This window comes from Ambystoma mexicanum, chromosome 5p (assembly GCF_040938575.1).
Source record: "Ambystoma mexicanum isolate Mex_15411 chromosome 5p, UKY_AmexF1_1, whole genome shotgun sequence".
NCBI classification, from domain to species: domain Eukaryota; kingdom Metazoa; phylum Chordata; class Amphibia; order Caudata; family Ambystomatidae; genus Ambystoma; species Ambystoma mexicanum.
Window position 1 is genome coordinate 725,533,628 of NC_090930.1, and position 24,413 is coordinate 725,558,040.

Below are 24,413 nucleotides of genomic sequence, written 5' to 3' on the forward strand. Positions count from 1 at the left end.
TTCAGTGTGAGTGGGTAAGTTCCCATTAGCCTAGAGGACCTTTCTGCCTTTCCAGGTCGGAGGGCCCTTTCTCTAATGGGAAATAGCTGCTTCAGTGTGAGTGGGCTAGTTCCCATTAGCCGAGAGGACCTTTCTGCCTTTCCTTTCTGCCTTTCCAGGTCGGAGGGCCCTTTCTCTAATGGGAAATAGCTGCTTCAGTGTGAGTGGGCTAGTTCCCATTAGCCGAGAGGACCTTTCTGCCTTTCCAGGTCGGAGGGCCCTTTCTCTAATGGGAAATACCTGCTTCAGTGTGAGCGGGCTAGTTCCCATTAGACGAGAGGACCTTTCTGCCTTTCCAGGTCAGAGGGCACTTTCTCTAATGGCAAATAGCTGCTTCAGTGTGAGTGGGCTAGTTTCCACTATTATGCAGGACTTGGCCACTAGGGGCAAAAAGGGCCATTTTTCTAATGGGAACTAGCCTTCTCAGTGTGAGTAGGCTAGTTCCCATTATTATGCAGGACTTGGCCACTAGGGCCACTTCTCTAATGGGAAATAGCAGGACTTGGCCACTAGGGGCAAAAAGGGCCATTTCTCTAATGGGAACTAGCCTTCTCTGTGTGAGTGGGCTAGTTCCCATTATTTTGCAGGACTTGGCCACTAGGGGAGCAAAAAGGGCCATTTTGTCTAATGGGAACTAGCTTTCTCAGTGTGAGTAGGCTAGTTCGCATTATTATGCAGGACTTGGCCACTAGGGGAGCAAAAAGGGCCATTTCTCTAATGGGAACTAGCCTTCTCAGTTTGAGTAGGCTAGTTCCCATTATTATGCAGGACTTGGCCACTAGGGGCAAAAGGGCCATTTCTCTAATGGGAACTAGCCTTCTCTGTGTGAGTGGGCTAGTTCCCATTATTATGCAGGACTTGGCCACTAGGGGCAAAAGGGCCATTTCTCTAATGGGAACTAGCTCACTCACACTGAAGCAGCTATTTCCCATCTGAGAAATGGCCCTAACAACCGATGGTCCGTTTCTCGGATGGGAACTAGTATCAACCCTTTGCAAAGGAGGAATCGCTCCCACAACGCCCTGCCTTTCAGCTCGTCGTGCAAAAATGATGATGACGTGAACGTTGAAACCCACGTGAGTCGGACAGCACACGTGATGAAGCGGACGTTGAAACCCACGGTGCTACAGAGCGGCCCACGTGATGAAGTGGGGACGGGGCCGTGTATGGTCCGTTTCTCGAATGGGAACTAGACATTACCCTTCAGGAAAGGCGCATGTCTAGTTTCGAGGCAGCATCAGGTGAGTGTATGCGATCCAGCCCTTGTATTGAATTTTATATGCATTTCTTTTAGCATCCATCAACTTAGAGGTTCTCACCCCTTTGTTATTATTAAGAGGAGCCCTTTTGCAACCTCTAGGAATGCACGTTGAAGCTGTAATTACTTGTATTGTACTCATCACATTTTGAAATTAAATATTGTAAGTACGTGATTTTATAAACATCTGGTTTTGAAATTACATGGGGCACCCTGTTGTTGGCATAAACACAGTAGCTGCTCCGAAGCTCATTTACGGTACGGTTCAGGCTCTGCAATGCCTGCAGAGGCAGTAACTGCTTTGCAGCTACTACACAGACCACGCTCTGGTGTAAGTGACTACATATCTAATAATACCTGCACAGGCCAATGCTCGCAGACACAGTAACTGATGTGCAGCCGCTGCACAGACCCTGCTCTCGTGTAAGTGACTGCATATCTAATAACCTGGGCATTTGTCCATTAGCTATGCCATTTGTATCAACCATTTCTCATTTTGCAAGCCCCTTTCCTTTCCCCTCCAGTAAGGTGCTTCATGAGACATTTCTCTTGTTTTGGCATAACAAGGCCGCAGATTTATTTTTACATATACATAACCACTGCAAACAGGTATTAAAAATTAGTTCCAAAAGGTGTGGCGACTGCTCCTCGTCCTGCTTCCCCCTTTACCTCCATATTGCTTGCAGGCACAACTCCCCCAAGGCCTTCGAGTCTGAGAAACCGCCTGCCCCTGCAGGTCTTTGCGGACTGGGGGAGCGCCGTTTGTTGGGGGGAAGTTTGAGCCCCAATTGCTACCGCCAGACACCCCCGCCGTTTAGGCTCCCAGGAGGCGCTGTCTAGAATGGGCGAAGCCCCTTCCGGTTTAGCAATGGCTCATTCGGAGTCTTTGTCTTATCATAGGTTGCCACAACCCGCCTGGTCATCCTGCGACAACGACGTCCAGGTTTCCTCATAACTGTAGGGTGGGAGGGTGGGAAAACGAAATCCTCCGATTTTGGCGGGCGCCCGGCTGCTGGACGAGCTGCAAGTGTTCCTGTGCCGGGCGCCCGCCGCTTATGTAGCCCCAGCTCCTCCTTCTTCCTTTGTTGCCCTTCGCGGGCTTTTGTGGGCTTTTGGCGCCCTCTCCTCTGCTCACCTTGCCGCCCTCTCCCCTGCCCCTGTGGGGGGAGGGGCGAGAGAGCGGAAGGAGGAAGGCCCCTGCCCCGGTTATCGGGGTGCCTCCTCCATTCTCTTTGTTCACCCGTTCGTCACCTTCATAACCTGGGCATTTGTCCATTAGCTATGCCATTTGTATCAACCATTTCTCATTTTGCAAGCCCCTTTCCTTTCCCCTCCAGTAAGGTGCTTCATGAGACATTTCTCTTGTTTTGGCATAACAAGGCCGCAGATTTATTTTTACATATACATAACCACTGCAAACAGGTATTAAAAATTAGTTCCAAAAGGTGTGGCGACTGCTCCTCGTCCTGCTTCCCCCTTTACCTCCATATTGCTTGCAGGCACAACTCCCCCAAGGCCTTCGAGTCTGAGAAACCGCCTGCCCCTGCAGGTCTTTGCGGACTGGGGGAGCGCCGTTTGTTGGGGGGAAGTTTGAGCCCCAATTGCTACCGCCAGACACCCCCGCCGTTTAGGCTCCCAGGAGGCGCTGTCTAGAATGGGCGAAGCCCCTTCCGGTTTAGCAATGGCTCATTCGGAGTCTTTGTCTTATCATAGGTTGCCACAACCCGCCACGCCAAAGGTGGGTTACCGCCCACCGTGGCTCCCCCTTTTCCTAGTTTGTAGCTCTAGAAGTTCCGTGTACACCTTGCTGCCCGGTGCCCGTCCTTCTATCCTTCTTTGACCAGGGATGTCACCTTAGCCAGTTGTGCCTGATCCTGGGGTACCTCAGTCCCACCCCACATTTCCATCCTCCTTGACCTGCTCTCGCACCACCGGCTCCTGGTTCTACCACTGCTTTGAAGCCAACTGCCTCCTTCTCTTCCAACCATCTCCTTACTAGGCCCAACTCTCCCAACCTCCGTGCCTGGTAACACCCTGCCCCTGCAGGTGTTTTAGGGGTGTGAGAGCGCCATTTGTTCGAGGAGGCTGAGCCCTCGTTGCCGACACCAGACGCCCCTGCCGTTTTTAGGCTCCCAAGAGGCGCTGGTCCGCTTCCGTTCCTTGCATTATCCAACCATCCCCTTCGTGGACACAACTCTCTCCACCCTCCGTGCCTGATACCTCCCTGCCCTTACAGCTGTTTTCGGGCTGAGAGAAAGCCATTTGTTCGAGGAAGCGGAGCCCTCGTTGCCACCACCAGACGCCCCTGCCGTGTTAGGCTCCCAAGAGGCGCTGGTCCAACTCCCGAGTAGTGGAGTCTATACACAAAGCTACTGTACGTACTGACTTGTCTTTTGGCTCAAAACTTATCCCCCTTTTGCTACATACTAGTAATGTTATATTGATTCCATTGAACTGACCCCTGTGCGTCAGCCCAATAAATTGCGATGTGTATTAGTAACTTTCCTGGCCACTTTCTGCAGCCCAATGGATAGCCTGAGCCCTCTCCCCCGCATCGCTGCCCTTGCAACTACCAGGCCCTGCAGTGATGAGGTACCCCACCATGACCCAACCTGGACAACCTGTTTTGTAGGGTATGCCCTCTTGTGCATCAGCCACTGACCTGCGTGCCCCAGCAACCTTCACCCCTGGCCAATTCATACTGGTGTTATCTTTGTTCCAACCTAACTGACCCGTGCACACAATCCCCAATAAATTGCGATGTGTCTCCATCGTGGCCACCTCAGCAGCCCAATGGATAGCCTGAGCCATCTCCCACGCTTTGGTGCCCTTGCAACTACCAGGTCATGCCGTGATAAGGTACCCCACCCTGCCCCCAACCTGGACCTCCTGCCTTGCAGGGTATGCCATCTTGTGCATCCACCTCGGTGTCCCCCTGGTCAACTAAAATATACCCTATACCGAGACCACCAGTTTCTGCCCAAGTATGACCGCCTACAAAGGTATCCATCTACCTCCGTGCCCTTATCGTGCTATCCCGCGGGAGGGACCAGTGACTCACTACGCGCAGCAGTGCCCCCCCCACGCAACAGTACCCGGGGCTGTCCCCCCAATCGCCTGGCCATATGCCCCCCTGCCGTAAAGCCAAGGCGATCAACCCAGGAGATATCCCCGCACCCATCTCTCAAACCCAACAGTTGTGGGCTGTGTATACGCCTAAGGGGTACGCCAGGCACCCTCCCCTGGCCATGCACCCTTCTTGCACCTGCTACCATCGATGGCTAGTAAATACCCCAATATTCCATGGCCTTGTGCATACACCTGTTACCATCAATGTACAGTAATACCACGGGAAACCATATCCCATGGCCATGCACTTACACCATGTTTGCACCTACTAACCTCAATGGTCAGAAAATCCCTATTCGTAGCAAGTATTCCCCATTATTCGTGTGGACATTACTGGAAAACAACTGATTACTTTTGTTTTTTGAAAAACCAATCCCATGCCTGTGTAATGAAAGAAAATGTCTTCACTGTAAAGCCGCCATTTTTCCATTTCCAAACAATAGAGAGCACCTTGACCAATGCGTAGCAGCTGCATGGAATCCGCCTTACTTAGAAATGCGCATGGCAAATGCCTAAACGCATTCTGGGACTTAGTCTAGTAGGTATACAAGGCACTAAACCCCGGCCAGGGGCATGACTGCGTCTGGCATACATTACTTTACCGAATAAAAGCCAATCTGATACCAATCCTGTGCCCAACTACCATTCCCATAATGCACCCAAATGGGCTCAAAACATTAGACGCAAACTCCTAAACACGGCCACTGGCCCCATTTCATTTCAGCCCGCACGCATTGCAGCAGTTCTTTAAAGCTGTGCCCATACCTGGACCTCACTTGTAAAGGCACCGCATTGCCACACCAACCTTAGGGGTTATCCGTTCCTTATGCAATCATGGCCTCCAACCATACCAGCGAACACTGCGCCTATACCATACTGTGCCTTGCCCCTTGACCCTAGGCGAACCCTCTTAAGTGAAAAGCTGGCCCTGTTTCGTCCCAAATGCACATCACACCTGCTTATACAGCTGTAAGTAGTGAACTGACCAGTTATATTACAACCACAATATCTTCGTTCCTCCCCTGAGCTACGCCGTTGCATGCGTCAGATCTTTCCTTTCCGTACCGACAGTTTAAATAGTTCCCAAGGAGGCGTTTGACAGTAACATGTGTCGTAAGTTGTGCAATTTAACGACTACCGTACAGTAACTGGTCAACACTCCACGGCGCACAGTGAAGTAACACACCATAGTAGCTTCTACGCCTTGTCACTTTCTTGACGCCCTCCCGTGCCTGCAATACTAAACCAGTTGACCTCAACTACTACTGCCCGCACAACCGTAATGGAAGAAGTCATGCCCGCCTTTCTAGAGCCTCTTAATAATTGTGTATGAACTATGTTAGGTTACTCCTACCGTGCTCAATACCCAGAGGCTTCTATGCGCGGACGAACCTGGAGTGCTTTGTACCGTCCTGCTCCCAAGGTGAGCACGTTACCCCTTGAGCTATCCTCCTCCTTATAAAGTAAGAATGCTGCCTTAAAAACCCGATTGCCCCGAACCACCGCCGGATTAGGCGAACAGTTTCTTATCCATTAGGCCACCGGGACCACTCGTGTGTGCCAACCCACCCAGTGCTGTGCTAACAGAAACCACCTGCCTGATCTGCATGTTGCGGACAACCTCAGCTCCCAACTTCAACTTTCCCCAAAATGTGCCACCTGGGTGGGCATTAGACCGGTACCCACGTCCGACCCCTAAGGTGCCATATGTAATTTACTCCGCAAGTTCTGCTGCAGCGCTTATTAATGTGCGAATCGGACCACTACTCCCACAATTCTTCCTTAGTTGTATACTCCTACTTAGTTCCACAACGATTGCCCTAACGCAGCTTAGCCCGACTGAGCTGTTGGACTGGACACCCTGCATCAAAAGCACCTAAAACCTTAACCCCTGCCGCAATTCCCATAAGATCGACCGCCGACCAGCTCCCTTATTGTCGTTTAATACGAGCGCGTACCCCGGAGGGACATACCCCGGGAGTGACGTAGACCCAGCGCGGAGATGTCGTGACCCAAAACCAAGCCCGAGTGCAAGAATGACACCCCCCTCCCTTCCCTCCGGACACAATTCCAAACACAATACATGAAACTGGTGACCACTAGCACCATGACAGGCTATTCACAATGCGCCCAATACCCAGATGTCTCCAAGGGCGACCCAGGGACCGAACCCGTGTTGCTCCGTGTCTTCTTGTCTCCAAGTCGAGCACGCCGCCGCTGAGCCATCCTCCCGGCAAAAATTTGTAACCCCTTCTCAGAACGCTCTCAGAATTTTGAAGCCGGAGCAGTGGCGCGAACCCCCAACCCATCAGGTACAAGGCACGACACTCACTGACTGTGCCACAGAGACCGATCTAACATTTAGGTTTGCCTGTGTTGCAGCACAAAAAATCAATCGGGCTCGCCGCCACACGACCCCACCAGGACCCACACCATGAAGAGGCCATCCAAACCGCCGACGCTGCACCTGGAAACACAACAACGGGTAACTCGAGTAATGAGGACAGCCCGCTTCTGCTCCATGTGCCCGCGCAGAAAACACACTTTGGCACCCATCCCGCGCTACGAACCCCCCGGTATCCGAGCGCCTCCCATCACTATCCACGGTGTGTGGCGCTCATTTATCGACCTCGGGAGGATGAACGGCCGAGTTTGGCCCCGCCGGGATTCGAACCTGCGCTAGCAGACTCTGCACCGGTGTCAAAGCGAGCGTTCTACTCGCTGCGCCACTTTAAACAGATACTTTAAACCGCGTTTCTTCCCGAGTGGAAGTTCACATTGCCAAACTCATCAGCCCAGGGGCTATGTACCGAGGAGACCGCCCGTCACGGAGCCAACCCCATATGCGCCCGCCGCCGCACCAAAAGCGCTAAAACTTAAACCCCATTCTCCCATTAATCCGGAAGCGCACCCAGCTACCTCCGAAGCGACAACGGCGCGCATATGGCGCTATATCCACCCCGATCCTTACCCGAAGCACACTCCCCGCCGAAACACCATCCACTCCTTCGCTGGAAATCTCCCCGCTGGAACACCTCACTGGCCATCGCCCCAACATCGTCACTCCTCGTCCCTCTGTGTCGAAAAAAGCACTCTTGCAGCCACAGCATCGCGGGATCACAGACTCCCAAACAGCAACAACGAAGTCCTCCACTGGAAAACGAAATCCTCCGATTTTGGCGGGCGCCCGGCTGCTGGACGAGCTGCAAGTGTTCCTGTGCCGGGCGCCCGCCGCTTATGTAGCCCCAGCTCCTCCTTCTTCCTTTGTTGCCCTTCGCGGGCTTTTGTGGGCTTTTGGCGCCCTCTCCTCTGCTCACCTTGCCGCCCTCTCCCCTGCCCCTGTGGGGGAGAGCGCAAGGAGGAAGGCCCCTGCCCCGGTTATCGGGGTGCCTCCTCCATTCTCTTTGTTCACCCGTTCGTCACCTTCATAATACCTGCACAGGCCAATGCTTGCAGACGCAGTAACTGCTGTGCAGCTGCTACAAAGACCCTGTACATATATACTAGTACCTGCACAGGCCAATGCTCGCAGACGCAGTAACTGCTGTGCAGCTGCTACACAGACCCTGCTCTGGTGTAAGTGACTATATATATAATACCTGCGCCAGCTACTGCTTGCAGACGCAGTAACTGCTGTGCAGCTACTACACAGACCCTGCTCGGGTGCAAATGACTACATATATAATTATAGCTGCGCAGGATAATGCCCACAGAGGCAGTAACTGCTGTGCAGCTACTACACACATCCTGCTCTGTTGTAAATGACTACATATATAATACTTGCACAGGCTAATGCTCGCAGAGGCAGTAACTGCTGTGCGGCTACTGCACAGACCCTGTACATATATTATAGTACCAGTGCAGGCTAATGCTCACAGACGCAGTAACTGCTCTGCAGCTACTACACAGACCGTGCTCTGGTGTAAGTGAAGACATATATAATACCTGCACAGGCTAATGCTCGCAGAGGCAGTAACTGCTGTGCGGCTACTGCACAGACTCTGTACATATATTATAGTACCAGCGCAGGCTAATGCTCACAGACGCAGTAACTGCTGTGCTGCTTCTACACAGACCGTGCTCTGGTGTAACTGACTACATATATAATAATACCTGCGCAGGCTAATGCCTGATAAAAGGCAGTAACTGCTGTGCAGCTACTACACAGACCCTGCTCTGGTGTAAGTGATTTTCACAAAGTGTTTGTGTAGGGGTGATGGAGTTCTTTCTATGAATTGTTTGCCGATTCTTGTGGCGTAGTAGTTCTTTTGTTGTTGCTTTGAGGACTGCTGCTTTGTACAATTTGAGTTGTCTTTGGTATTTTATTTAGTCTTGTCTGGTGTATTGTTCTCTCCATTTTGTTTCCATTTTGCGTTTTTTTTTTTGTTTTTTTTTTCACTTCTGTGAACCATTTTGCTGCCAGTTTTTTTTTGGTTGTGTTGCTTTGAATGTTTTAGCTGGTGCTAATTGGTCAATGGCTTTGGTGATCCAATTATTGAGTGTGTCTTCTGTTGTATCTATGTTTGTATCGGTGGGATCTCTTTCACCTAGGTTTACGTGGTGGGTTGATAGCATGGCGGCCTCGTCCGCTAGTTTTGTTGCAAAGTTGGGGTTGGAAGAAGATGGTCTGTAGATCAGTAGGAATACTATGTTGGATTGGTCGTTGCGTTCTATCTTGATTAGGAGGGATTCATAGTCTTCTGCGTTTGGTTGTGATGATTCGAGATGCCCGGGTGTGTTTTTTGTGTATAATTCCGATTCCACCTCCTCTTCGGTTTTCTCTGTTGGCGTGTGTTAATTTAGAATTGTCGGGTATTGCTTCGTTCGCGATGGTGTTATATTTGTCTGATAGCCAGGTTTCTGTAAGGAAGAGCACGTCTGTGCCTCCTTCGCTTAGGAGGTCATTGGTTTCTGTTGAGTGTTTTGCCATGGATCTAATGTTGAGGAGGCTGCCGTGTAGTTTGCTGGATTTCCCTTTTGGGTTATTGTTAGTATTGCTTGTTCTGACCAGTCTGTTGTTGGTTGGGTTTCCGTTCCAGGTGGGTTTTTCCCGGTTGAGTCTTTTGGGTGGGGTGGTTCTTTGTTGGTCAGTCTCTTTGTTGAGTAGACCGATAAGGTTTATGGCGGGGTTGGTTCGTTTCCAGGTGGTAAATAGGGTTGCTACCCCTCTGTTGTTCCAGTCTTGGTGATATAGGGGGTGCAGAGTGAGTGTGATTGTTTCCAATGTGTTCCTTGTTCTGGTTGGGGTATTGTCCATGGTGGAGACCGGGTTGGGATGGTTTATTAGTTGTCATCCGTTTGGTGTCCTGGTTGGGTCTGTATTTGTGAAGCTTGTTGGCTGTTGGTTCATTGTTGCTGTGCTGTTTTTGTTTACCACCTTGTCGTATGTGGACAGGTAGCGAGCATTGTAGTCTGTCTTTGCTCTGTTATTTGTATGTCTCCTTGGGCCATCTCAGATGTTTGTCGAGTTTTTTGGGGTTGTGGGATCATGCTGGTCCGTGCCTTCCCGAGTGGTTTGGGATTTCTTATTATTTCTGTTGTCTTTTCTGGCTTCTTTGTCTTTCTTGTGGTGAGGCTTGATGCGTGGGTTGTGTTCCTTAGTGGGCGTCCTCTTTCGATTGGTGTTTTTCATGGTCTTTTGGGTTTAGTATTTGCTGTTTGTGTTTTGTTGTTGCTTGTATATGGTGGGTAGTTGATGGGATTTTGTGGTTCCGTTTGTTTATTGCTTCTTTCTTTTGTGGATCCTTTTCTTTTGATTTCTTTTATCCTGGAGGTACTTTTCGTTATGGTTGTTGAATATTTGATTTTGCGCAAAGCAAACATGAATATTGTGTGAAGGAGTGCATGTGAATACTGGCATATATTCGTGCAGTCATGTTAAGGAGAATTCTCATTTCTGTGATAATTCCCTTCAACCTTAGAGACCCCCAGCTCTTTTGCTGGACTGTAGGACTTTTTCATTTTAACCCTGGGGTGAGTGAGACCCTTTTCCCACTGCATCATGTGTTTTGACCTTTGGATTATGTCTTTTCACTGTTTTGGGAGTCTGACAAACTCCATATGCATCTACTTTTTGTATGGTGACACACATCAACTTCAGTGCAGTGTCACTGAGAAATCCTTTAGATTTCTCATAAGGTTTAAAATGCCTTTTCTTATGTGAACTACTGTTCCCAAGCATAGTAAAGTGAAAAGGACTTTACTTACCTTTTCTCTTTGTGGGTCCAGCACACACCATCTTATGTGGAGTGCTGGGGAGTTACCTAGTAGCCCCTTAGCCTACATTCTGTTGTAACATTTGTATGTTGCCCTCCCTACTTTTAAATGACTAGTGGTAGTGGTTTAATTTTTCCTACCATTGTGTTTTTCTACCGCAGGCTGAACCCTCAGCTGCAGTATAGTACCCAGGGGTAACCATTTTATCAAAACGCCCCCTGTCTTCTTTTTTTGCTATTTTCTGTTTGTGAGGTCTTTCTTGGGTTTTACTCTGTGCGTCAAACAGATTGAAGTCCTTTGTTTGTCTTGCCGTTGGCACACTTCAGCCTTGAGTCACGCCTCTGGCTCCAGTTTGTCTGGATGTGAGGGAGGGTCCTGAAACTCCCCTGTCCTTTGTCTCTAGGAATGCCTGAATGCAACCAGTCCTGAATGGCTGGCTGGCTGTCCTTTTAAGACAGCGACCCTGATGTGTGATTGACAGCCTAGGCTGTGCATGATTGGGAGAAACCTGCTTAAAAGTCGAGGATTTTGGGACTAGAGGCAGAGTCGACCACTGGGAGAAACACCCGACGAAGAAACCGTGAACGAAGCTTGCTGCATCCTTCTGGACCTTTGAATTTCCCGGTGAAGCCCTGCTGCTGTGCTGAAACTCCCTTTTCAGACAGAGAAGCTCCGGAATGGACTTCTCCCATTGGGTTAATGGGACCAACTAACCCATAGACAAACTCCACTGGACCATCTTCCCTGTCTGGCTGTACTTCTTCATTGCTGCAAGAACCAAGTGCTAGGGGTCGAGTTATCCGTAGTCGAGTGAAACGTCTGAAATCCCGCTAGAAGCTCCAGGAGTCTCCTATGGATCCTCCAGAAGCAGGACGACCAGAGCTAGAGTCCCCTCATCAGACCCAAGGAGTGAAGGAAGCCCAACCGGTACCAGAGATCCGCAACAAAGCTGTTTACTAAGCGCTGAAACCCGTGAAGTGCCGCAGAACCGAAAAGAGCCCGTAGCCGCCAACGACCTCCGAAGTACCACCGCCGGAGCCCTATAGATGTCCTCCCTCTTGTCCTCACAAGGCTCAGGAATACGGGGTCTGCAACGCTGTAGTTGGACAGAAGCCAGCTGGACCACTCTTCTTCAAAGCAGAGATACTGTTTAGACTTAGGGTACTTACCTCACTGTCTTGTAGCCTTGCTTTTCTCAGTTGGGAATTGCAGTGGCTTACTTTTAGAGTTGATTCCAACTGTGTTTTCACAGCTTGCGACCCTACAAGTGATTTTCTAACAAACGCTCTAACATTGTGCAAGACATTTGATTCTAAGAAGTGCCTCAGCTCCATAGACTGTTTCAAATTGACCTTGGCTGTCCTGGGTCTCCCTGCAGACTCTTCTAGCCCACTGACTTTGATATGGTTTGTCCCTCATAGGTGGTAACTTGTTTTAGACTGTTACTGCTGGGAAAGGCATGTCTAGATTTCATTGGAAGATTTATTTGTCCTCACATATACTTAGAACCTGTTTAACCTTTTTCATTCCTTAAACCTTTCCTTTCTGCAACCTCAGAATCTGCAAAGTATAACTAGTGTGATCTATAAATGCCATTATTGTCCTTGTGATTGAAGTCAACCCACGGTGTAGCAATTGTGTATGAAGCATATCCAAAGATTATCCACTAACTTGCTTTAATTCTGAAAAGTAATTTTAAAGTATATTTATATTGTTACATGAATTGCCTTTCTAAAGAACACTTGTTTAAAAAATGATGTTAATTAAATAAATAACTATTTATTACTGAAACCGTGAGTGTAAGTGTTACTTGGCTACTTGTATTTACAGATTTCATTTGTACAGCTCTACAGCTCACAGTAATCCCTCTTCAGATAGGCCTGGCTGCTCAGTCACACTGCCATCATGTGTAGTTCAGACCTATACCAAAAGTTGGGCTTACCTAATACCAAGCAGATTAGTGTTGTGTAGTCTCACACAGTGGGACAACACCAATTCTTACCTAACAAGTCAGCATGGAAATGTATTGATTGTGAGGGTGCTGGGTTCCGGCTTTTGACTGGGATGGAAAAGGATTCTCACCCAGGGGGTGCATGCTATGTTTAGGCCTCTTTCTTCCACTTTGGCCCAACATAGTCTCTCAGGCTTTATCCATGCCACATTGGGGATTGTGAGGGTGATGGGTGCCTGCTTTTGACTGGGATGGCAAAGGATTCTCATGGGTGCATGCTATGTTTAGGCCTCTGGCTTCTACCTTGGCCCAACATAGTCTCAAGCTTTACACTTGCCACAGTCGGGGATCATTCAGCATAAGTGCAACTAAGCAAAAGCAGAATGACAATCTGTATTGGTCCGTATATCATCCTACAAACTCTGATGTTCTGAAGTAATCAGTATGTCATCCTCAAATCATCAAGAACAAACATGTTTCATGGCAATGCTCTTGAAGTAATCATCACGTTATCCCAGAATCATCCCCAAATCATCAGGGACAAACGTGCAATCTCTTGAAGTGATCAGTAGGTCATCCTAAAAGCATCAGGAACAAAGAGTTTTCTAAAATGGGGATAATGTTAGCATATTCATTAAGTCATCCTAAGCTCATCCCCAAATCATCATCCACCATTCAGAGATATTTGCTGATGACTTTAACTGCGTGATGACGTCTGATGATGTGGGAATGACTTCTAGTGTAGTTCGATGATCATCAGATGACCCCAGGATGGTCTCTAAAGTCATCCTTTCAGACCAGGGCTGATAGGTGAAAATGCTCTGCTTTCGTGGGACGCAGAGAGCCCTGTTCTAGTAGTGGGATTGGGAGGCAGAGATGGCCTTGTCTCTTCTGAAAGTGGAAGAGCACTCAAAATGTAGACCTCTTTTATAGGCTGGTATGGCCGAGGGAGAATCGGCAGAGCGGAATTTGGCTGACTTTGAACCCCTAATGGCAATGTAGGGAAAGCCACTGATTGCGAAATCTACAACTTCTCTGTGGACCCGTTTGACACATGGGAAAGTGGGTGGGGCAAAATGATCAGCTCCTTGGGTTGTCGCCTTTGGAATATGTTACCAATCCTTAGTCACAACTCTCCCACTGTGAACAGGCACAGCGTCAAGACAAAAAGACATCTGCTCTTCTTCTTTAAAAAAAAAAAATATTTCTTGAATCTCTAAGACCGATAAAACACTGCTGTATCCTGCGGAGGCCTGAACTGTTTAATATGTTTTATGTTGAATATGTTTTAAATCTAATGTACGTGATTGTATTTCTCTAGTGCCTTGAAACTGGTTTTGCTGGTAAAAAGTTTGCACTTATTTATTTCTATCGCTGAGCTTCATTAGACATGAACTCTGTGAGCTGATACCACTTTTCCCAGATACTGAGTTCAGTTAATTCGCTGTAGCTTCTTTGCTTCTACCATTTGTTATTTGCAATTCTCTCAAAGGTGCATTTTAGAGGTTGTCTCCCCTAACATTCCAACACTTTGCCCTCTACCCCTCCCATGCATTGATACTGCTCTGAATGTAACAAGATCTGTGAATTACCTTTTTACTGCAGCCATCTTTTCCATCCCATACCCCTCTCCTCTTCGGGTGCCACACTGTAATCTTGATGTATATAAAAAACAATTTGAATACTTGTCAGTATTTAGAATTTGGCGTTCTGTAGACCCCTACTAAAAACCCATATGCCAGCCACTAGATCAGTAAGAACCGACTAAATGTCACTCTCCTCTAGTTCTGCAAACAAAACAAATGGGGCGCTGATTTATATGAGTCAGCAGTGCCTATGCTAATGGTATGTGAATTTACTCCTTGTGTACCCCAGGCATGTGCCATGAAAGCACCTATGGATGCTACAAGGACTCTTGAATGCCGCCTGGATGTTGGCTGAGGGGTGGCAGCGTTTTTCCAGTTGCGGGTGATTGGCTCCTTTCTGGTTTTCTTTCTTTGAGCATTCTGGTGAGGCATTTCAAGCGGCCTGCAGTGCACACGTTGTTATTGGGAGAGTCCTATGTGTAACTTGCCTGTTGCATGGGTAATGTCAACCGTTTTTATTTTAGCGCTTGCATACTACTGCACAATTTCGGGTAATGGATAAAATGTTTCCGTTCTTTTTCACGCGCAAACATATACGCTTGTTTTCTTTTTAGCAACTGTTTTACCAATGGCGTGATTAAATCAGTCTAGTATAGAGTGGAGTGGTCCCTAAAGTCTTTAATTGTGGCAAAACCAGTTGATTGTTGTGGTCGTAGACCAATGAAAATTGATTTCAACAGCTTTGAGTTGTTGCCGGTAGCGTGCCCTTCATTTAAAGTGACATTTAAATAATTTCCACATATATAAATCCGTTAAAAACTTCTTTGCGGGGGGGGGGGGGGGGGGAAGTGTTTGGATTTTTTTCCCTGAATCGTTAATTATTTTATGATGAGAGATGATTGATATTTTTGTTGATCGGGCATGATGGATACTAGCCTTCAGTAACCAAGTTGGCCACAGAGCCCGGCTTGACGTGGAAAGTTGGCGCCATTCCCCGACTGATGAATGGACAAATTGTCTCTCTGCTAAGTATATGACCGGCACCGCCTCGAATTTGTAGGAAAAAAAACACCTTTAATAGAAATTAGAGGTGTGTCGGCAGGCCATGCTTTCACCTGGGAAGATTACATACTTCCACTGGCCGTGCAGGGATATAATCTATCGAGCTGGATAAACAGGTTTTGCAGTCTAATATGCGATCTGCTGTGGGAGCCATAGGGATGATGATGCTACATATTCAAATCCCAGGGCACCTTCAAATCGATTGCCGTCCGCTCTGGCTACGAAAGACATGAGGAATGTTAATCAGTATTGACCAAAAGGAAGGGTGCGAGCTGTTGTCACATTATTTATTTTTCTCTTTATTTATTACATGCAGAACACAATGTAAAAAAAGAGAGGAAAAGATATACCATATAAATGAAACGTAGCCCTTTCTCAAATTACCTACATTGTACAATTAAGAAAAAAGAATTGCAAAGCAAAAATCGAGTGGAATAAAATATAAATCAACACATATATTTTAACTTTGTAGAGGTATATAGCGTCAGTGTATTTATGTTCCTAAAACTACTACAAAATGTATATATAGAACAAACCTAGGATTACCATTGCTAGATTAAGGTGGAGGTTCCGGTGGAATAGATATGATGGCTAATAGGTGCCACACTACATCTGTTGACAAAGTATTGCTATGAGCGGCCGTGCGCGTTATAAATAACATTAACATAACAGAGTGTAGCTGAGGGAGGAGGGACACACAGCATGCAGGTGCTCCCCCACTCCACCGACATGCCATGAGTTATCTGCTGAGACAAAGTGCCTCCCAACCACACCGAAAAACTTCATATAACCCCTTAAATACGCATGGAGGGATATGTATGCTTATCCTAACAGGACTCAAAATTGCTGGGAGTTATTTAGCTCCTGTGTGAGTAGTATACGAGAGCCTGGTTGACTTGACACAAACAGCTACCAGAAGTTAACTTTGGCTCCCCAAGCCAACTGGTGCTATGAAGATTCCCCAAATATGTAAGTTTGGGAATGTGTGTACATGAGTATTAGGACACATCCAGGAAACATTTAAAGCATAATTGGTCATGTATAATTGACGAAGTTATAGTTTGCACCTTTTTGTGGTGGTTCCATTAGTGGAGCACTATATAACAACTCGTGGTTCCTGCTTACTGAGTGATGCCAAATACTCGGGTGCTGCTTTTAGCTCCCGCTAGTCAAATCCTTATTTGGATCCCTGATACTAGTTTTGGTGGGCACTGAAAAAAGAGCCAGTTGACCTGGATAAGCCAGGGCAACCGACTCACCTGTGAAGTGGCATCTCCAGAACAATGATTCCATATGGTGGCCACCCTAATTGGATCATTTGATCAGAAGTCCACGACTAAGGATGCCAGGGTTTGTGCATTCACTGAAAAGACACTATTAAACCAATGGGACCATTGAGAAAAGGTCCTGGGAATCCCCACCAATGAGATGAAAACTTGAGAGGAATGAGACGGGGAAGTGACGCAAGTGAAAAGCAAAACTTGTTGTGACTTGAAAGAGTCTGTTTCTGCCCAGATAATGTTGTGAGGTGAAGGCTCTCATCTTGCTTAGGCATGACCAGGGTGGAGGAAGGCCCAAGCTATCCCATGCTGATTGTGGGGGTCTGAGGCCTAAAACCAGCAGATGGGAAGCTTTAGTACAGAAGAGCCTCACTAGGAATATACCCTTACTATTGTAAACCCCAATTCATCAGTTCTCCTCTACTCCCACAAAATTCACAGAAGAGGAAAAGCACCTCTAAGGGTGAGACATGGTATTCCCCCGTCTCTGACACTAAATTACCCTCCCTTACCTCAGCCTTCATGGGCTACTTGCATTCAGGCCCGACTTTTCACTGCAAGTCCCCACCAAGTACTGAGAAGAGTGTTCATGAGGGGCGGAATTCACTGACGGGCCCATAGGTCAGCGCTCACCCTCTAGAACTTGCAAGACAAGATAGCTGCACCATGTGAGGAATGGGGGTGCAGGATTCACTTACTCCAACACGACTCAATAAGGAGGACTCAGTAAGTTGGCAAAGGGAAGTCCGTTTAATGGTAAGTACATCAAACAGAGAAACAAATGGAAATCAGCAGCATTGCGATCACCTATCTCGCTCCGACTTCCTCGAACTTCAGTTGAACAGCAATTTTTATAAGCAATATTCGTCATCATTGACATCTAACGCTACAAAAACTCGACATGCAATATAATTGGTTAGGAAAGGTAACTTAAGTATAGGTGCACTATCTCTATATGATAATAGGGCATGCAGATTGGATAACTCTTATCGAGTGGGCGTCTACGCCCATCCCACTACATCACACGTGATTGACGTCATCTCAAGTACGACGTTTCATTGGTTCTACTATCTATAGGACTCCAGATAACTTGGTCCATTGTGATTGAGCAGGTTACACCCCTAGATATAAATTCCCATTTTAATTAGCAGAATGGACACCTAAGGGCCTGGTGTACCAAGTTTCACCCTGCCTACCTTCCATCAATCAGTATCTTAGGGCTATGTGTCAATTTGTTGGCTGGGTTTGGCCTCGGGACTGTAGCCTCTTATCGGGCAAAGTTATGGCATCCTGGGTTCTGGGTGACATCAGGTGATGGTACCTCTTCACGCCTGGCTGGTCACGTGTCTGTTCACCCTGAATTTGCTTCAGTTTCCAGCTTTTATTGTATTTAATTCTGCTTCGGCCCTGCCACCTGCCTGGGCCTCTCTTATCTTGACCTTCACGGGCGAGCTGGTATGCTCTGAAGTTTGGTTCTTGCGAGCTGACGCTCTCCTCCCTTTCCCTGGGTGACCTTGATTTCCCCGGCATGAGCAGCTTTCTGTTGAGTTTCGATTCCGCTCTTCCTCTCGGTTCTGGCTGGGTTGTGAAACTTGGCCTGTCAGGCCTCTGACAGACTGGGTACATTTCTGCTTTTACAAAATGGAGTTGCACTTGTATAATGTGCCTTCTTGTAGATATATGGTTGGCGCATGCCGCTCTATCTTCTACTAAGCATTGCAAGCAGTATCGTTTTCTTAGCATCTTGCGTTCCAAGCCTATTTACACACGTTTAGCAGGTCAGTTGCTTCCATCTTGTCTCGTGGCACCGTTTTCTTGCGTTTTAACATTCTCTTCTCTGTGGCATTACATTTAATTTCGCAATTACTTGTACTGCTGTGTTATCTTCGATAGTGGCTTTTGTTCATTCACGAGTCTGTTCAGGCCCTTGTCATTTCCACTGGCCTTCCATTAGGGCTCTTGGGGTCTCTTTGTGGACCGTATGTAGGCACTCCTCATTTCGTGTTGGCGGCAGGTATGGCTGTCTGATAGGGTACTGTGCTGCCCAGGGTTGTCTGGTTATAGGCGCTTCAACAGATACGGATCTTCTAACGTACACTGGGCAGAGTCCCAGTGCAACTCTCTGTTGGTTAATTTGCTTTTCATACGTCACGTGCCTTGGCGAGTACCATCGTGGTAGCTCTAAATGAGGGGCAGGGGTGCAGGTCATGTCTGGGACCTCCTTTACAAGAGGAAGAAGCAACTAGGAGTAATGCACACTTCTTATCGCAAACACCACTCTACTACTGAGATGAAAAAGAGTTGCATGAAAGCATCCCGTACTGAAGGTCAGGCATGTCCCATTGATTGGGTTCAATATGGTGAGGCAAGACAAATCAACAGCTTACACCTGAAGCCCCGTAATAGGACTCTGGTGTGCAAAGGCAGGAATCACCAGCCACTGAGAAGAGGCAAACTGCAGTGTTGGGAAGAGACTCGGAAGTCTGAATACTGGCATCGATCCGGGAGGACCTCCAGCTGGTGGGTGCAGGATCGGGAGCCTTCGAACTGGAAGGTGGGACGCTGGAGCGGCCAAACTGATGAGAGAGACGCCGTCTGTGACAAGACCTAGAGGAAGCTGGAGTTGCAAAGCCAGTTGGGAACTGTATAGGCGGTACGCTTTTATTGTGAAGCAAGAAGCCACGAAGAGAGATCGGGACGTGCCCGGTGAACGTGGCGGTCTGACTTCCCGCTACGGAGAGGTGACCCGGAGCAGCAGGAACCGCTACCGTGGAGACGTGAGTAGCGGATGAGTGTCGGAGAACACAGGACGACCAGAGCGCTCCCAGGGGACTGCAGGCAAGTAATGGTCCAAGTGAATGTGAATTCTGTTGAATACCGAACTGAATGGAAATTATTATTTGAGCAAGACCACATTATATTGAATATCGAACGGACTCGAAACTGCTATTTGAGTATATTGAACACTGAACTGCTGAATGGAAAGTGCTATTTGTAATAAGATTGTGAAATATTGAATACCGAACAAACATTTGACGTTAAACAGACATATTGAATGTCAAGCTTTATGTGAGTAGCACTGTGAGCAAAAGGAAAGCATATGGAAAATTGAACAGTCACTTGAGTATTCTAACTACCAATGTGAGAAATACTCATAAATCTGTGGGAAGATAAAAACTGATGCAGCAAAGTGTTACATTAACTAAAGAGAATACAAGGGTGAGAAGTCAAATGCCTGAGACGGAAGAGCCTGTGAAGGGACCAAACAAGGCTAAGGGAACTTATGGTTGTCCGACTTGTAGTGGGTGGACCATGTGTTGTCCGACAACTATGCAGAGGCCAAAGAGTTCCCTAATGTGATGATCGCAAACATTATGATTCAAGCCAAGGCGAAGCCTAGGGTTCCTGGTTGCGTGACCTGTATTGGGCGTACTGTGTGGCCTGACAACTGCACTTAGACCAGAGAGCCCCAAATGATGACAAACAAAGGATATTGAAAATGAGCCACAAAGAACTGTGAATCAGTTGGTAAAGCAAGCCAAGAGGTGGGTCAAGTTGGCCTGTTGTATCTCGTATGGAACATTGAACAGATGTAATCAGTGTAAGTGCTGCAGTGAAGTCTTGGAGAAGGGGAACCCTGAGAGTGAAAAAACTGTGGAAGGGGAACCTCAGGATCTCCTTTTTGTGTGATCGGTACTGCATTGAACTTGGGGAAGGGAACCTCAAGATCTGGTGGCACATTGTTGTGGCAATCAGCTATTGTAAAGGTGTTGATCTTGAGATAGGGTACCCAAGAAGAACCTTTAAGCTAAGATCAGCTGATACTTTTCTTTTGAACACTATTTTGTTGGTTAAGAAAAACCCCAATACTGTTATTTCTAGATTTGAGGGCAAGCATAGGTTTTTGACACATACAGACTTTTGATTTGAACTTACAGACACATACTTCCCTTCATTTTCTTTAGGCAGGAGAAATCCCTACCTTAGCTATATGGCAAGGTAGGCCTTACACCATCCTTACTTTAAAATAAAAACATTCTTTGAAACTTGAAATCTGCTGTCTGTGTCATCTCTTGATACCATGCTTGTCTCACAAGGCTGAGGGCGGCCATCAAAAAGGTGTCTGTTTGAGAATGGACAGTTGTTTCTGCTTGACCTCAGAGACATAGATATATATATATGAGAGATTTGGAAACATTGTGTGCATTTTTAAGAGACAAGGTTGAAAATTGTTAGGACCTGCAACGTATTTAGCTAAGGGTGGCCTGGTTGGCTTTAAGCCAAGCACTACCAGGAGCTACTTGTGACTCCCCAGGCAAATGGTGATATACAAACATAGCTATTTAATGTTAACTGGGTAGGTTTGGGATGGGAATGTGTATAAAAGTGAATAAAGGACACACCTAAGAGACATTTTAAAGCATATTGGATAAAATATAATGGAGAAAGAGTTTGCATCTTACGCATACGTTGGATTTGCTGTGCGCTGTGTACTAGCTCCTGGTTCCCCAGACCTAGCTCCTTCCTAACTGGTGATGCTGATAGCCAAGAGCTACTTTTTGGCCCTGGTCAACAAAGCCTAATTTCGACCACTGTCTGTGAGTGACCGAGTTTGTGTGTGTGTTTGTATATATGTGTGTGCGCGCGCACACGCAAAAAATAGCTTGAATTTGATTGAGTGACTTTTGGCTGCTGAATGTGAATACAAAAGGCCATGTGGGGTGTTTGCCAGTTTATATACATATTTGTGTGCATGAAAGTGACGACTAAGAAATATATTGAGCACATGTCCTAGAACTAATTTTCAATTTAATTGTCTAATTTTATATAAGCTTATTTGAAGTTTTAAACGTTTTAATGACAAGGACTGTATATTTGTATATATGTTTTTTTAAGTTTGAAAATATGCACTTTAATACAATTTTAAAACAAGTAATTTTGTAGTGACAAGGAAGACAGTTATTTGGGTACCAGTGTCGGAGAAGTGAATTAAAGCGAAAAAAATGACATATGTTTGGGGGCGACAGCATCATGAAAGTAGGGTTACACATTCTAAGCTACTAGCCAGTCATAAAAAGTAACTTGCCAACCCAATTTTACTGCTAGACACAGTACACCATGCTTACACGCTAAGAGTCAATTGCCACTAGCCAATGGCGAGTGCCAATTTTGCACCTTGATTAAAGGGTCAAGGATAACCTATTTTAGGGATATCACCATCAGAAAAACCTTTTTAAAGGAGAAATTGTGACAGATACCTGGGCACTAGCATCATGAATGATATTGTTGGTGGCAATTGTAAGGAAGGCATGGTATCAAAGAGTAAGAGATACACAAGTGATCACAGTTCAAGGGTGTTTATTGAACTTCAGTTGGGTTTGAAAAACGCCTATCTAATCCTAAATCTAAAGATGGGAACAAGCTACGACCATTGAATAATTATAACAACAGTCCTAGTCGAGTCTGTCAAAATAAAAGGGCCTATACTAATAAACATATTGCCAGTCCTTACTTCTAAATACAAATAGTGTAGGGAAACGAGGTTGTGCAAAAGAAAAGTGTTCAAGAGATATGTCGGGATAGTCCCACGTTTTCAGCACGGGACAAGGCGGCACACTCGAGCTTATCAGACTCTCTGGCTTCTCTAGCACAAGGATGCAGTTCAAAACCTCAACATCAGGGCCTTTTGTGCCAGCGTCTCTTTGCCATTCAGTCTCTTATTTCAGAGGGCCTAATGCAACACGACAAACATCAAAGTTCCTTTCTTCTTAGGATTTCACATATACAACTTCTCGGGTGATTTACTGTTCATCCTGGGTCCCCTTCCGCCTGGCTCAGACCCACTTTAACACAAAACCTTCAATTGCCTCTCTCAGCTGGGCTCTGATCAAATTTATCTACTTTTCCAAACTTTCTCTACTTCATCAAAATCGAAGACCTCCAAATGTGCGCATGATTTTGCTTGATCCGGCGAGGACCACTTTGATTCACAATTACTCATTCTCTTCTTGATATAACCTTTTTCTCACTTTCACTTTTGCCACTTCTCAGCTGGATACCTTACAGAGACCCTTCGATTGGGTACCCATGCGGTGCCAGACCACTATGTCGAGGGCATTGTATCTTGCTTTTAACTCTTAATCACTCATCAGCAGTTCAACTTTACTTGCGTCTCTTATCACACGTGTTTTAACCATGTTCGTTCCAGTGCTCGCCATACAGTGTTGCTGCTTGCAACCTTGGCTTCAACACAGACTGGTCTTGTATCGGTCTCTTCAACTCACCGGCTGTGTTGATTTCACGGATGCTGCTTTGTTCTTGGAGCTAAGGACGGTACCACGGCGGCTGGTGCTGTTTCCCGCTTTGATTATTGATGCGGGAGGGCCCCGGATATCTCCCACACACAATGCAGCCTTGCTTTCGATTCTCAGCGTTTCTGAAAAGTAACGATTCCTTGTCTCAAAGGTGAAGGGAACTTCCCTCTTTGCAATCCCCTTCTGTTTTGCCATCTTTCTTCTCTCGTTCGGCTGCCGTCTCAAAACTGCTGTTTCCTCTTGTGCTTTGCCTCGCTCAGTGTGTGCTCTCGTGCACGCCTTTATCCTTGTGGATAAGCTTAATGGAAGTCAGGTGTGTGTGATGGTCAGTAATTGCCTAACCTCGCCTGACCATTGTATTGGGATTTGTCAGGTATACTGCTCGGGTGTTGTCTGTTTTCTCTCATAGTGGGCCATCCGTGTGAAAGTGTTCATGTTGTAAAAGGGAGGGGGGGTTAGAGTTCCTAAATATCCTACCTGGTAGGATGGGGTAAAGTTGTTGTAGGGAAGGGGATACTGCGTCTCATCATCCGGTGTCCCACTCCCCGAAGACCCCCACACTCAGGTGATCCTCCCGCACTGGTCCTCCCCGAGGAACTGGAACCAAAAGTGATGGCCGCGTCCTGGCCAACTGGATGATAGATCCCCAGGGACTAGTGGGTGAGACACCTTCTGGTTTCTCCCACAATGCAGACTTCTATTGTAGACGGAGGCATCATGTACTGTATGGTGGTATGCTGGCATATGTTTGAGACTGGGGCAACGTGAGCATATATTTGGCCATAGCCACTATGAGCAAGTGTTTTTGAAAGCCCTGCAAACGTATATTTGGGCAGAACCAGAATGAGGAAATGCTTTACAGGACCATATTGGCATGCATTTGGCCAAAGCTAGTGTTAGGAAAAAAAGCATTACAGCACCATGATTGCATATATTGTGGGCAGAAGTATCATGAAGCAAGCCAACATGACTCTGGAAAAGAGAAGTGGTGGGTGCAGGGTAGGAAAATGTCCTGAAACTATACTATTAGTTTTATTCATTATTTATTTTCATGTAATCTGGAGGGGAATAAGCATGAGGTGGCTGCAGATGTCTGCACACACTTCAAGTTCATCATGCAGGCAAGTAGGGTTGAATATAAAGAAATCAACTCACCTTATAGGTGTTGAATATATGGATAACTCCAAGCTCTGCCACTAAATGGTGGCTTTCTGGAAGTCTCATGGTATACTTTCTAGAAATCCATTTAGTTCCTAAGCCTATGTTGAAAAATTAAGAGGGTATGACATGTTTTGCCTGAACCAAATTAACAAGGGGGGTCCTGGGAGTCCCTCTGCCAGACATTAGTCCTGGTTACGAGAGACTTACCCAGAGTCTTTAGCTCACTATCTTTCACAGAGAAGAAATATCCCAAACATATCAGTCTTTGTCCTGCCCTGGGGCAGTCCAGCACCGAAATGCTAGGCAACTCTCCTCTGAACAAGAGTACCAACAGAAACCCCAGACACGTGTTTCGGTCTGGTTGGACCTCATCAGTAGGGTGGATCTGTGCCTCTCTAAGAATAGTGAGCAAGGGGT

The 24,413-nt window shown here is 46.8% G+C and overlaps 1 protein-coding gene across 5 annotated transcripts in view; it reads left to right on the forward strand.

The window, feature by feature from the left end:
- Nucleotides 1-1,146: 1,146 nt before the first annotated feature.
- Nucleotides 1,147-24,413, forward strand: part of SLC25A14 (solute carrier family 25 member 14) — a 534,240-nt gene continuing 510,973 nt past the window's right edge. For 2 of the 5 annotated variants that reach the window (XM_069613102.1, XM_069613103.1), the window contains exon 1: nt 1,149-1,280. The gene's annotated coding sequence lies outside the window, so the exon portion shown is untranslated. Of the gene's footprint in view, nt 1,281-24,413 lie in introns of all 5 variants that reach the window. The other 3 variants (XM_069613100.1, XM_069613101.1, XM_069613105.1) reach the window with 3 other exon arrangements.